Below are 15,733 nucleotides of genomic sequence, written 5' to 3'. Positions count from 1 at the left end.
AGATCGCAGGGCTGCCTCTCAGGGAGGAAAGAAACAGCAGCAGAGAAATAGCAGCAAGCAACGTGGTCTTTCTTTAGTTACTTCCTGTTGGACAGGTATGTGGATAAAGAGGGGAGTGCTTTCGAAAGGCTGGAACATCGTCCGGAGTTCGGGGTTAGGCAGGCAGGTAGTGGTAGGAGACCTGAGGGAATTCAGTTAAGAGCATCTGGTTTACTGACGTCTCATTGACTCTGTCCTAACCTGAAAAAAATTTAAAAGGCATGGAATAATCATTATTATGAGAAGGATGGATATCGGCGGGTTGAGGAGGAGAAGGAGAATCAAGGCAGGAATCGTTAGGCACAAACTCTAGGAGGAGCCAGGAGGAGTGAGTACAGGCTGAATTTTCAAATCAAGCTTCTTGAGGACGGCTTCCCAAAGCATCCAGCTACTGGGTTTCTCCTCATTTTTCTTCTGGCTGCCATGGCTGGACTCAAGATTTGCTTTTTAGCATTTTGATAGATGTCGGAGTGACTGGAGTCGCAGTGTGATTTCCCTCCCAAATGGCCTCCAAACCCTGTCAGAGGATGAGCAGGACTGAGGAATGCAGATAATCTGGGGCCTGATGTGGTGAATGGTGGCAGCCAGCATAGGCAAAACACACTAGCAGGAGTGCATGGCCAGCAGCTTGCATTTAAGGCAGTCATTTCTCTCCTGGATTTGGAGCACCACATATGGAAGAGGAGCAGAGAAGACCACCGACCAGGCAACTCCGTGGGGGGGGGGCACTTTCTTTGAGCGCAAACAGACTGCTGGGCTACTGCTGGGCTACTGCTTGGGGAGCAGGGAAGAGAAACAGCCTCTCTTTCCACTTTTACATGGGTTTGTGTGTATGAGTGAATTTTTAAAATTTATTTATTTAATGTATATGCATGTATTGCCTGCATGTAGGTAAGTGCACCTGTGTCGTGCAATGCCCACGGAGGTCAGAGGCTGTTGGATCCCCTGGGACTGGCATGTTTTGCTTGCATGTGTGTAAGTGCACCACATGCAAACGACGCCTGTGGAGGCCAGAAGAGGGCACCAGATCCCCAGGAAGTGAGGTTACAAACAATATGGGTGCTGGGAACTGAACAGCATCCCCCCCCCCCCCCCCCCCCCCGGTCTTTTTGAGACAGGATTTCCCTGTAGTCTTAGCTGGCCTGCAGCTTGCTATGTAGACCAGGTTGGCCTTGAACTCACAGAAACCTCCCCAGTGCTGGGCTTAAAGGCGTGCACCACCACACCCCACTGCAGCCGGTGCTCTTAATTGCTGAGCCATCTTTCCAGCCGCAAGATTCTGTTTTAAAACAATTCTCTTCTCTGTTAGTCTGCAGTGGTACTTTCACTACATGCTGGTGTCTACTGAAATTGAACACAGTCATCCCCTCTGGTCCACCAGCGCCATTTCTCATATACACCTAACAAGTGCACTCCCGTGCATGCAAAAGACAGATACAAGAATGGTTATCAAAGCACCAGTAAACACTGCCCTAAAGGGAGACAAGCCAATGCCTATCAACAGTAGACTAAATGAAGGGATCGTGGTCTATCTGCAGTGTCTCCCAAAGGCTTGTCCCCAGCTTGGTGCTACTGGGAGGTGGCATAAAGTTTAAGAGGTAGGGCCTAGTGGGGGTTGGTTATTGGGGGTGTGCCTTTGGTGGGAACTGTGGGAGCCCTTCTTCCTTCAGCCTTGGGAATTTCCTTACCATGCACTCTTGGGCTAAAGTCTCCAAAAATGTAAACCAAAATAAAGTTTTCCTCTTTATTAAGGTGATTAGTCCAGATAGTTTACAATACCAAAGTTAATGTAATTAAATAATATGTAATAAAAACAAGTGAACTAAAGCTACACAGAATGACCTTTATAAATGTCATAGCATATTTGAGCAAAAGAAGCCGAAAGTAAAATAAACACTCTGCGTTACTCTATTTGAATATAGCTTTTTTTTTTTTTTGTCTTTTTGAGACAGGGTCTCCCTCCTATAGCCCCAGCTGTCCTGGAACTCACTATGTAGACCAGGCTGGCCTTGAACTCACAAGTGCCTCCCAAGTGCTGGGATTAAAGGTGTGTGCCACCATGCCTGGCTTGTATATAGCTTTTAAATGGGCAAAAATAATCTCTGAGTTAGAAGTTGGGGTAGTGAGAGCAGAATGGAGTTTGTCATTGAAAGAGGCCCATGGGAGGCTTCTGGGATGTTCTCTTAACATGGTGGGGTTCACTCTGTGGTAATTCATTGAATATATACTTATAATTTTTGCATTTTCTCATAGATAGTTACTTTTAAAAGTTGGAGCCAAGCTGGGTGTGGTGGTGCATGCCTTTAGTCCCAACACTGGGGAGGCAGAGGCAGGCGGATCTCTGGGAGTTCCAGGCCAGCTGGGGCTATTTATAAAAAAAAAAAAAAAAAAAAAAAAAAAAAAAAGTTGAAGTCAGGTGTGGTGGCACACACCTATAATCCTAGCACTTGGGAGCTGAGGCGGAGGATTGAGAGTTTGAAGTCAGAGAAATTCTGTCTCAAACAACAAAGCACAGATCTTATGTTATATTCTCTTTCATTTTTAATTTTTCAGATAGGGTCTCCCTGTAGCTCCAGCGGGCTTGGAACTTGCTATGCAGATCAGGTTGACCTCAATCTCATAGAGATTCACCTGCCTCTGCTTCCTGAGTGCTGGGATCAAATGTGTGTACTACCATGCCCAGGTTCCTTTGTTTTCGGTCAGGCTCTTACTCAGTAATTCAGGTTGCCTTGGTAATTGCTATGTTACCCAGGCTAATCTGGAATTTTCAGGGACTCTTCTGTCTCAGCCTCCCATGTGTTGGGATTATGGAAATGAGCCACCACACTTAGCTATGTTATATTCTTAAGGACATAAAACCATGGGACTGAAGAGATGGCTTAGTGGTTAAGAGCACTGACTGCTCTTGCAGAGGACCTGGGTTCAGTTCCCAGTACCCACATGGTGGCTAAGAACTGTCCTAACTCCAGTTCCAGAGAATCCAACGCCCTCTTCTGACCTCCATGGGCATTACATGACATGGGTGCACTTACATGCAGGTAATACACTCACATTAAAAAAAAAAAAAGACATAAAACCACACAGAGGCACAAAATGGAGTTAGAACAGATCATGTCTGGCGGGTTCGTTTGGTTTCAAAGTAAATATTGGATATCTCAAATTAAGCAATGAAATACAAGACATTGGATATATATGCAAAGCATGCTTGATGTTTAATGTAAAATGCTGTAAGAAGAAGAAAATAAAACTGGTAGTCAGGGCCAGCATCTTAGAATCAATGAATCAGTGTGTGAAGGAAAGCAAAATCAGAACATTACTATTTACAGAATTAGAGGAACTCTTACATACCCACATAATTTGGACTGAAAATAAGCAATGATATATTCCAGGGACCAGGAAGAAAATTAGGGAACAGGTCAAATGAAAATAACATAGTTTGCCTAAAATAAATGTACTGTGCTCATTGGAGGTCAGTGTTGTCTAACACGATATGAAGAAGCAGGGTACTCCTCTCCCACTGAGTGACAGGTGCCACAGCTCAGAGCCACAAGGAGCTGGTAAGTGTTTAGCAAAAATACTTACATAACACACTTTTCCCAGATATCCAGGCTATTTTTTATTACAAATCTTTTCCTGAACTTTCCTAAACTTTAATACATGTTTATTATAAATTTTGCTGATGTAAAATATTCAAGGGCCTGCAAGATGACTCAGGGTAAGGGTACTTGCCCCCAAGCATGTCTGACAACCTGAGTTCCATCCCTGGAGCACACATGTGGGAAGGACAGAACAAGTCCCAAAAGTTATCCATTTGCCTCTACATACATGTCATGGCATGCACATGCCCATACGCAAATACAAAATAAATAAACTTTAAACTTTTTAAATATTTGTGGCACACAATTTATAATATTTAGTATGTAATATTCTGACATTAATGAGTAGTCAGTTAATTCTCACAGAACATTTTTGTTGATTTTTTTCCTGAACTTTGTGTCTTTATCAATCCACAGCTACAACTGACAAGTTGGTACACTTCTGATATAATCATTGGTTGGTATATTATTTATATTCATGAAAAAGAACAGCATGGAAGGCAAAGGCTTTGCTCACCTGGGCACCAGTTTTCTGATAGCAAAGGAATATATCCTCAATTCTTTTGTGTCATGCAAAATGCAACTGTTATAGACGTGACACATTCACACTTAACACACATTATTAACATTTCCCATAACCTTCTTAATGTAAGACAGTCAACAGAACAATAGGTTCTCCTGTAGCCCCAGCTAGCCTGGAATTCGCTATGTAGACCAGGCTGGCCTTGAACTCACAGAGATTCTCCTGCCTCTTCCTCCAGAATGCTGGGATTAAAGGCGTGTGCCACCACTATAGAACCCTGAAGCTATAGAAAGACAGGTTTTGAGCCCTGATTTGTAGCACATGCCGGCTGCTTTGCTCGAAACCTTTGTGTCTTGGTCAATCTCAGTCAGTGCTACCTTACAGAGAGTGGAGCTGGGAAGCTGAGCAGCAAAGCTTTACCTTACATGGGGCTCCTCAGGACAGTTACAAGGGAGGTTTTAAAAAAAAATGTTAAAAGTATAAACAACAGTTAAAGACTGTGATAATATCCAAGAAGTAATGGTGGTAGCTTTTTTTGTTTTGTTTTGTTTTTGCTGTTTATGATCATAGCATAATTTGCTTAATTCTAAGCTCACATCACTTGAATGGCCTTTAATAAGGCTATGTTTAGCAAATGCTCAGCAAATTCCTGAGATTTTAGTTGTTGGTTCATGAAAACGTTAGGAGTCTGCTCCAGCACACCATGGCTTTGGAGTGAGGCAACTTCAGGTTTATATTTAACTTAACCAGTTCCTTGCTGTCTAACCATGGACAATACACCTAGCATCTTCGATTTGGTTATTTCCCAGAAGGGCTTGTAACACTTGTAACACCTACGTCATAAAGAATGAAGTTTACAAAGTAGGAATAAGAGAGGGGCAGTAAGATCAGACTTCAGTGTGCTGTCAGAATCCACTATCAAGCCCAAGGCAGGAAGATGCTGAGCTTGAGGCCAGCCTGGGACCCACAGGGAGAGCCTGCTTCAAAAACAAAAACCAACAGTGTTCATGTGCCTGTCTCATTTTGAGGTTGTCCACACCCCAACCATAAGTTTGGTGGTGTCTCCCACCCAGGTTTGTGATTCCTGTGTGAATGACACTCACCCAACCTTGTAACCAAAGAGCTAATGTGTTTATTGGGCTTTCTAACAGAGCATAGGGTGGGGATTTATTTATAGAAGAGTGGGCACCCCTCCCATTTATGGTTGTGCTGGAAAGTCTGCACTCAAATATAGATCCTGTGACTTCCCAACAGTGCACAAAATGGCGAGAGAGGTGCCTCGTGGTGGTCTCAGCTTGTATATCCTTAGCCCCTCCTAAAGAGATCTTTTAACACTATCACAGCTTATGATGTAAGCAAACTTACCAGGCCTTGGGCTCCTCTTACAACCTGAACATAGAGCTTTAATTCCTCACGACCCTTCCTTGTCCTTGGCCCAGAATAATTTATATATGTTTTGCATATTAAGTACTGTGAGCAGTGGAAGCATGAGAATTACCACACTTGTGTCATAGACAATAGGTAGGATTAGATTGATAACATCTGTATGTGCTTTTCTAGGTCAGTAGAGATGAAAACGGGAAAATCCTTCTGATAAGATAAAGGTCTGGTTTTACTTCCTCATTTCATGCTGGATATAAGGTTTCGACAAAGAGAGGGGAAGGCCTTTGCTGTGGAGAGCACGGTTCCTGGAGAAATCTGAAAGAACAGGGTCCCATTCATTGTTAAAATGGATGCTAAGAGTCAGGCTGTGATTATTCAGGCATGCCAGAATATGGCATCCCACCACTCCAATTCCATCTCTGCACCTTTGCTCAAGGCATTCCTTCCTGTTCAGATCTTGTTACCATCTGTACCACCTTCCTCCTTCCTTAGATACACCTCCATGAGGCTCCTCTGTCAGCATCTCACAATATCTGATGGGTACTGGGTGCTGGGGACATATCAAGATTTAGGCTATGTGCTTTCTATGAAGTCTCTCAATTCATCATTGCCATTTGTTTTATGGCTTGAGGCTGAAATGTCTCATGTGTTTCAACACTCTGTCCCAGCTTGATGGTGCTGTTTGGGGACTTGGGGCCTACCTAGTGGATGCAGATCACTGGGGCGGGGGGTGGGGGGGACTGGGCTTTGGGGGACCTCACGCTTTACTTCCTGATCTGCTGAGATATGAACAGCTGTGTCACGGACAGAGCTGCCCAGTCCTTCCCTGTTCCCACACACTGTTCTTTCTAGAACTGTGAGCCTAACAAACCCTTCTCCCTAGGTTGCTTCTCTCAGGCATTTTGTTCTAGAATTAAGAAAAATAGGTAAAGACATGGAGGCACAGTGAGAGCAGTTCACCCAAGGTCATAACTGGAGCTGGAATCCCAACTCATGTGGCCTGAGTCTAGAAGTTTGGCTATTAGTCAGCATGCCCCACTTACTGCCTGGATAATTATCCTGTTAATAAATTAGCTTTGTTTAATGTTAACATATTGTGTTTGGGACTTTTTTCGTGTCTACATTTATTTGCTTTGTCAAAACCATGCTTTGCCTCCTGAGGACTTATAAAATGCTTTCTTGTATATTAGGTATTATGCTAGATTATGGATTATTCCTTTGCTAGATACATTACAAAATACCCATATAATGGAATACTATGCAGTTAGAACAAAGAACTAGGAGACCCTTTATGTGTGGACACAGGAAGATTTCTGAGACTGTTAAATCAACAAAAGCAAGGCATGAAGGATTTCACATGCTGTACTGTCTTCTGTATAATGCATGAGGGGTGTTTAAGAAACTTTTGCATGTGTTTTTACTTGTTTAAAAAGACCCAGTCCTTAACATTATGAAGCTTGTAGCATGAGCACTGTGCAGTACTAAGTGCTCAGGGCTGGGGATGCAGTGTGCTTGCCTGGCGTGTGTCAGGTCTTAGGTGTAGTCCTCAGTACCACGCATACATCACATGCCACACACAGAGACCCACCACACACACAGATGTAACACACACAGACCTATACATAGACATACCACATACTCATACCACACACATGCAGAGATACAGACTCACTACCACACATACAGATATACACAAAGGCACATGATACACTCATACAATACACACACATACATACACACACATGCACACACACAGACCCACCACACGCACACCACATACACACTCACCACACAGTTACACACACACACATACACCCCACACAGAGACATACACGTAGATCCACCACATGCACACCCCACACATCCCACAGACATACACACATGCCACATAGTGAGACCCATCTCACACACACACACACACATACACGTACACACACATACCACAAACAGGCACACCACACACACACATATTACACACATATATGCAAACATACCACACACAGACATATCAACAGATAGACATACCACATACAAACAGATATGCATACACCTATACATGAACACAAACCACAGGCACACAGACAGCATACAGAGACACACATTCACATACACACAGGCATACAGTACTTTAATTAAAGTGCAGTGGAACCTTGACTTTGGAAAAAGCTGTGAAAGCCATTGTGGTAGAGCAGGAGAAGCGGCTGGAGGAAGCCCTGTGCTCCCCTTCCAAGCTCAGAACACAGGGAAGGATGATATTTTCCAACTGTGCTCACATGTTCTGGCCAGTGGAATGTGGGCAGCGCGATGTGCCCGCTTGCCCTAAACCCTTCTGTGGGATCCACAGGCTATTTCTCCCACCTGCTGACTATGTGTCAATCAGTGTCCAGCATACAGACATATGTATGTGAATGACTGTGTGGAGCAAAGCTATTCTATGCCCCTTCCTCCAGCCACCAATGGGTTTAATGGGAAGTGAGGCCTCCTGTGCTCAGCCTCCGAGATGACAGTGTTTATCTGCCTTCATCAGCACACCACTCTAGCATACACTTTTCCTCTTGGAGTAAAACTTTGAACGGCTCTTTCAGACTCAATAATTTATCTCACTTGATAAGCTTACATTTATATTGGCTGGAATACTTGCCAAAACGGTTTGACAAATTCCCCTTTCACATTCTCACCTAATGCCTATGATAGGCTCTTCCTACACACAAAGCTGTGGTACAGCTGCCACGACATCTCCAAGTGATCCAGAACTCCCATTTTATTGCAAGAACAGTTTGCTAGACTCCTGCTAGCTGTGTTAAGGGCTGCCAGCTCTCCTCTCTCCTTTTTAAAGTTTAATTTTATTATGCATCCTATGCACAAAAGAGTGCACAAAACAGATAATACTGTTTTCCTCAAAAAGTGCAAAGACCGGAAAACCAGCACTCCTGTGAGAGGCCACAGCCACCTGCTAAGTCGTCCCGGTTCCAGCTTCCTTTCTCCCTGACACAGACAGGAGCTCAATCTTTATTAGCCATTCCTTCCCTTTTAAATATAATTTTTTCACCAATGCACAGTCTTTACGCAGTGTGGCGCATCTGTCTCTGCACTGTATGTGAAGGCAGTCATTTTGTGTGTTTCTGTATCCGGCTCATCTGTGTGAGCCATTGTGCGTTGCTTTGGTGGGCGTTTCCGTCTTTGTAGTACAGTCCTTCTGAGCCTGTTCTGCAGGCCACTCTTTCATGCTGACCGTAGACACTGCTCTATGATCTTCCCCTCTGCATGTGTCCCGTTGATGGGGAGCATGTGTTTCTCTAAGGTAGATACCAGCATGGACTATTCCTGTCTGCGCTTCCAGTGCACAACGCCAAACTGTTGTGTAAGTGCTCGTGCATGTTCTGTGCCTACCAGTGATGGATGAACATTTCCTTTGCTCTTCATCCATGCCAACATTTGGGCTTGTCAGATTTCATGTTTTTGTGCCAATCTGGCAGACATCTCACTGTGCATTTGATTTGAATTTTTTTTTCAGTCTTTCTTTGAGACACAGTTTCCCAGTAGCCTCAGCTGGCCTGGAACTCCCTATGTAGACCAGGCTGGCCTTGATGGCACAGAGACTGAGCCTCCTGAGTGCTGGGATTAAAGGCATGTGCCACCATGTCTGGCTTGATTTGAAATTATTTACAGAGAACAAAAGTTCAATGCCCTTCTCCAGGTTTCTTGACCGGTTGGATTTCCTTTTCTGTAAAGAGCCTATTAAACCTCTTACCCATTTTCTAGTGATTTCTTTACTACTGATACTGGGAATTCCTTTTTTATTTTTATTTATTTTTTTGTTTTTGTTTTAATTTTCTTTTTTTGTGCAATATGGGCGATGTCTTTATTTTTACATGAACGCATGACATACTCCTCAAACACAATGATAAACGATGATGGTGAGGATGAGAGCATCTACTCGCTACTCTTTTGAGTGTTTGAATAGCTTCCTAAGAGGTTTACAAACTTTTTCAAGTAAGACATCTTTGAAATTTGCGGCTCCACTGTTCTCTAGGACTCACTGCTTGTCCTTCACTCCATCTCCAAACTCACATAAATGATGAAGAAAAATTCAAACAGTGGGGGCTGCGGGAGAGATGGCTCCATGGTTAACAACATTTGCTGTTCTTCCAGAAGATCCTTCAGTTCCTAGCACCCACATTGTGTGTCTCACAACTGCCTGTACCTCCAGCTCCAGGGATTCAATACCCTCTACTGGTCTCCACAGGCACCCATGTGTGCATACATACATACATACACACAAATAAAAAATAAAATCCTTTAAAAAATCTAAATATCCAGATACACTTTACATAAAATGTTTACCGCTGAGTCTGTCTCTACAGTTTTCTTACAAAAAAACCAAAAATACTTGCTTCGCCTTTAACTTTTAGATAGAGGTGTTCCTAATTCTATATGTTTTATGTTTCCTTTTTCTTTTTGGCCTGGAGCTATGTAGACCAGGCTGATCTTAATCTCACAGAGATCTACCTGCCTCTGCTTCCTGAGTGCTGGAATTAAAGGTGTACACTACCACACCAGACTTGTTTTAAGTTCTTCAATTTTTTTAAAACATATCCCATTTTACTGTTCTATAAATAACTGGTAAAATTTTATATTCATAAGAATTTTTCTACCATACACATGACAGAAATTTCAACAAATCCCATCATTGCAGCAGCAACAGAAGGCCTATCAAATGTATAGCTAGTGAGTTCAACTACACTTGTGAGGAACCACCACCAGAAAAGGTAATTCAACTTTAATTTATTGTCGTCACTTTTTCTTCATGATCCAGATATTTTAAAATGCAAAGAAAATGAACTTTCCATGATATGTCAGATTTTTTTTTGAACACATAAAAAAGTCAGCTTGCTGTCCGACTGCTGTGGTTTTCAAAGAATTACTGCAGAAGTTTGAAGGAAATAGACTTATCAGTTAACCTATAAAGAGATCAGAGCCTGAAACAAGTATTAAAAAGAAATTTCTGCCTTTATTAGAATGGCATTTGGCCTTTTAAATATGCCAGTTTTGGTAATCACATTATTGTTTTACTAAGAAATGACACTACAGCACTGCAATACTGGTCCAACGTCCTCATCTTTTCTTTTAAAGCAAGAAACAGATGGGAGTAATTGGGAAGCACTAGCAAGCATCAGCTAATCCAGGAGACTCGCTTCCTAGTTCCAAAAGCACTTGCAGAGAAAACCATTAGGGGCTAGGGAGAGGGGAGAGGAGCAACTCATAATAACGGGAACCCATGAGTATGTGCGCCATGTCTCATGAGGCTGCTTGTTGAATTCATTCTTTACTTGGTCACTTTTTTTCCTCCAATATTACAGTTTTTTTTTCTTTGACTCTTTCCCTCAAAGTATAAAAGTATGAAATATAAACAAGCTCCTGCATGGCCCACTTAGAAGTGTCCAATTCACACATTATAGAGCTATCTACACCCATAAATCCCAGCAAATCTTGGATAGTTCAATAATATACAAAATATCAGGGCACAGAAAGAACTAAAATCCACTTCTTTTTGATACATATAAGATTCAAATATTCAATCTAAAGGAAAACACTTAATCATTTTGGCTCTCTTCTACATTTGCATGCTGATACGCTCATTAAAATATTCCTGTATAATCAATCTTGTTTGGTCTTACTATTTCAAGTCAGGTTTAAAACCTCAGAACCAGTCATTCAGGCAAAACAGGTCATTGGAAAGCTTCTCGTTTCCATCTCCCTAACCCCAAAAGCCAGGAAGTCCAGCCTATGACATGAATCCAAACACTGGATTATGACGACAAATGCTAGGCCCAGTTTCTTTGTAATCCTTCTTAGTGTGGCATACTTGGTAGAACTCGGGCGTGGAAGCCAGCATCGACCCTCCAAACCAGACTGCATACCGTTGTGGTAGGTGATAACGTGCACATCAATAAGCTTGGGTTTCAATCTACCTGCCACTCAGCTCCTCACTTAATTTCAGCCTAGCATCAACAGTTCTTTTCAAATCTCTCTATAAGCAACATCCAAAGTCCCTGAACATGGTTGAACCTCCAGAAAGGACAATATTCTTGTAGCGAGGATGCCTGACATCAATTGGGCAATTCTGAATGACTTCATGTACAACTTCTGAGATAGGCTGTATAAAATCTGGATTAGCAAACTCTGGATGAAAAAAGATTTCAGGTCCCAAGACTCTCTCATAACCAACATCAATGGAGAATTCTTTCTTTGAGAGAGCATTGACTCCAGTGTACTGTTTAATCCACTTTGACCCATCTGTGTCATACTTGTTAAACTCTTTTACTAAATCTGGCAAACATAACTATAGCATTCCTTCACTGCTTTTGCAGTTTCCAGGGACTGTTCTGGAGGGATTCCTATTCCCGGTCTCGCAGGAGTTGCTGAATAAAACATGTTATATCTCATCCTGCAATTGAAATGTGTTTAATACACCTGCCGATTACATACCCTTCAGCCACAGGAATGACATGAGTGACTCCATCACCACTGTCTATTACCATCCGGGTCAGTGTCTACTCTCCTACTTGTCTTGAGGCCCGGGGTGCAGCTAAGGCAAGAACAGCCTGCACAGCAGTGTACAGGCCTGGAACACTGAAGGACTCAAACATTATTTCAGCAGTATAGTCCCTGTTTTCTGGAGTATTCGGTGGGGGTCCAGTCAAAAGAAAATAACGGTCTTTGGGTTCTGCCCTTAAATATTTTAAAAGTACTTGCTCCATAAATCTTTCCATTAAATCCCAGTCTTCAACTATACCATGGCGGATTGGCCACTTTGTCGAATATGTAGGTTTTTCTATTGCTTCATCACCAATGAAGAAGTCTAGATCATCCACACCTTTCATCACCCTCCTCTGGGCTTGATCACCTACTCTTCCTGACTCTTTAATCGCAATACAGGATGGGATGATAAACTTTGGTTCTGTAGTCCCAGCATGTCCTAGTTTTGTATATCCGGTGCCACAGTCCACCACACAAGCCGGCAGCCACACTGCCATCTTCCACTGAGCCCACTCTGTGCTGCTCGAGGCTGGGGATGGAGCCAGCAGCTAACTGACTGAGCACGGCTTGGGCCGCCCTCCATCCAAAAAAAAGGGCTAAATTTCATTTTTTGAGATAGGGTCTTACTATGTAACCCTGGCTGGCCTTGAACTTGCTACATAGACCAGGCTGGCCTGGAACTCACAGAGATCTGCCTAGCTCTGCCTCCAGAGTGCTAGGATTAAAGGAGTGTGCCACCACATCCAGCAATAGCGGAATTCTTAATCTGAGACCTGTTTCCTGTTTTGTACCTTTGTTTTTCACTACCTGTGCTGTCTTTTGGAAAATGGACACTTTTAATTGTTTCAGGTCTGAGTTTCTCTTTTCCTTTATAGATAGTGCTTTTCGTATCTTGTTTATGAAATTCTCAGAGGCTGGAGAAATGCCTCAGCAGTTTAGAGCACATACTTCTCTCAAAGAAGACCCAAGTTTGGTTCTTAGCACCCAGGTTGGGCTGCTCACAACCACCTGAAACTTGAGTTCTAGATCAGATGCCCTCTTCTGAACTCTGAGGGCAGCGCACACATGTGCTTACACAAACACACATGCATTCACACACACAAATTTTTAAAATACATAAAAATAAAATATTCAAAGAAATTCTCCTTTTCCTGCGCACATGATGTTGATTATATTTAGAGTCTTTATATCTCTGGCCTTCTCATTTAGATCACCTAGAACTCGGGGTCTGGTTTCATTATTGTCCACGTGGTCATGCGGGTGCCATATCTCTCTAACACCTTTCATTGAAAAGCCTGTCATTTCCTTTTGAATCTTCTGTGCTGCCTGTGGCTAAACAACACACATATGTGAGGGGTTGCTTTGGAGATTTCTATTCTGTTCCACTAATCTAGTTGGATAACCATATGCCAATTCATTCTCTCTCTCTCTCTCTCTCTCTCTCTCTCTCTCTCTCACACACACACACACACACACACACACACATACACACACACACACACACACACACACACACACATCAGGCTGGCCTCAAACCCCTGCTTCAGCCTCGAGGGCTGGGATTGCAGGTGTGCTCCAAGTCCCATTTCAGTTTTTTTGTAGTTCTTTTAACACATTTATTCTGAATCCATCCAAACTACCAAGGACGAGGCAGCAGATAAAGCAGAAGGAAAGCCCTTCTCTCTTGAATTTTTTGTTCTAGTAGGACAGTCAGACAACAAGCAAGATAAACATATGGCATACATAGTATGTTAGAGAAATATGCTTTGGAGAAAAAGAACCAGGGAAGGGGAGTAGGACTTGCCTGGAAACTTAGGATGGGATGGTTGGGGAAGGCTTTGTTTGAAGAGGTTACTAATGATAAAATCTGAAGAGAATTTGGGAGTGCCCTGTGAAAGATAGCTCTGGGCAGAAGCATCATTAGGTGCATAAGCCAGGAAGCTGAACTGTGCCTGCTCTGTGAGGAACAGCCAGGTGGGCATGCACAGTGTGAGAAGTTAGCATTCACAGGGGTCAGTCTTGCAGGCTTCTCACTCAGTGAAGCATTTGACTTTTCAAGCCCAAAGAGTGTTTAAAGTGAAATAGCTTGAGCTGACTTATATGTAAAAGGATTCCTGTGCATGTCGAATTGAGAGGTAACTGAAGAAGGCCAGCGGTGGAGGCATCAACCAAGAAGACTTGGAAAGGAGGCAAGTGAGGAGATGGTGACTTAGAAGGAGCGGGGAGAATTCAAAGTGTGGATTTGCTGACAGATCCATTGTGAGGTCTGAGGGAAAGATGGTAGTCCATGCTGTCTCTAGGGTTTCTTCTTGGAGACATTTTCCACAAAAGAGCCAAGTTTTTATTATTTGATGAACATTACTATACACAGAATGCTGACAGAGATGAAGCTTCCCTGGGATGCAGGTTTGCTAGGCCAGACCACCTGTGTCCCACCACCTTCATTAGTGAAAGCCAGACTTCCTGCAGGAGACTGAATCTCAGCTAGTTATTTTGAGGCATACATCTAAGTTTTCCAGATGACCCTGGACATCCAAAGCATGGCCATAGTATGGGTGAAGGTGAGGCATCATGGGCCAGACATTTCTGAACTTTATCAGTTTGGGCATCCCTGGGCCAAAAGATATGTCTAGCTATCCCATTATTGCTAATTAGACCCAACAACTTACAAGTAATAGTTACTAACAACCAAGTTGCTCCTTGAACTTGAACTTACTAAGTAATAGTCCTAACAACTAAGTTGCTTCTTGAACTTGACCTTAAACAAATTTCCCTCTTAGTATATTAGTGTGTGGATGTCTGTTGAGCATTGCATATGAGGTCTAGATTGTGCACCACCACCCCAATTTCCCATTCCATATTGATTTCCACACAGTATTTTCTTTGTAAAGACTGTTGAATATCCAGCTCTATGGACAGCTAATGCCATTTGAAAGAGAGCTGGTCATCTAATGTTGAAGTAGTGAACACTCTCTAATTGAAGGCTGTATAGTATATAACAGGAGTATCACAATGTTTCTCTCCAAAAGTCAAAATACCTTCCAAAGCCCAGTGGCTACAAGTCCTGGGATGCCTTGATGCACAGTTTGAGAGCAGAAGGCCTTGGGCATTTGAGGGAACTGTGCGGAGGAGGGTGAGAAGAAAGAAAGCTGAAATATTAGGCAGGGGCGACTTGGCAAGATCTGTCTGTCACATTTTATCTAGGCCAGTGGAACACCAGGAACACAGTCTTGGTCTCTAGAAATGTACATGATAGCTAGGAAGAGATAGACAGATGAAAGACAGACAGATAGGCATGTGTATACACACAGATACATAACTAGCTGTAGCACACCGTGATTATCCACTAGCAAATATATATTACTGAGGGCTGGGGCAAGATCTGTCTGTCACATTTTATCTAGGCCAGTGGAACACCAGGAACACAGTCTTGGTCTCTAGAAATGTACATGATAGCTAGGAAGAGATAGACAGATGAAAGACAGACAGATAGGCATGTGTATACACACAGATACATAACTAGCTGTAGCACACCGTGATTATCCACTAGCAAATATATATTACTGAGGGCTGGTAAGATGACTTTCACACACACACACACACACACACAATAAATAAATAAATAAATAAATAAATAAATAAATAAATAAAT

At 42.7% G+C, this 15,733-nt stretch overlaps 1 pseudogene across 1 annotated transcript; it reads right to left on the bottom strand.

Annotated features, from left to right (window-relative positions):
* Positions 1-11,326: 11,326 nt before the first annotated feature.
* LOC103739588 lies at positions 11,327-12,578 on the bottom strand (annotated as a pseudogene). The gene has a single exon (XR_001872590.1). The product of XR_001872590.1 is annotated as an actin-related protein 3 pseudogene (transcript).
* Between the last annotated feature and the right edge of the window lie 3,155 nt (positions 12,579-15,733).

Source organism: Nannospalax galili, unplaced genomic scaffold (genome assembly GCF_000622305.1).
Source record: "Nannospalax galili isolate Female #2095 unplaced genomic scaffold, S.galili_v1.0 scaffold979, whole genome shotgun sequence".
NCBI lineage: Eukaryota > Metazoa > Chordata > Mammalia > Rodentia > Spalacidae > Nannospalax > Nannospalax galili.
Note: the sequence above shows the minus strand (reverse complement) of the source record. Positions and strands in the feature narration are given on the sequence as shown.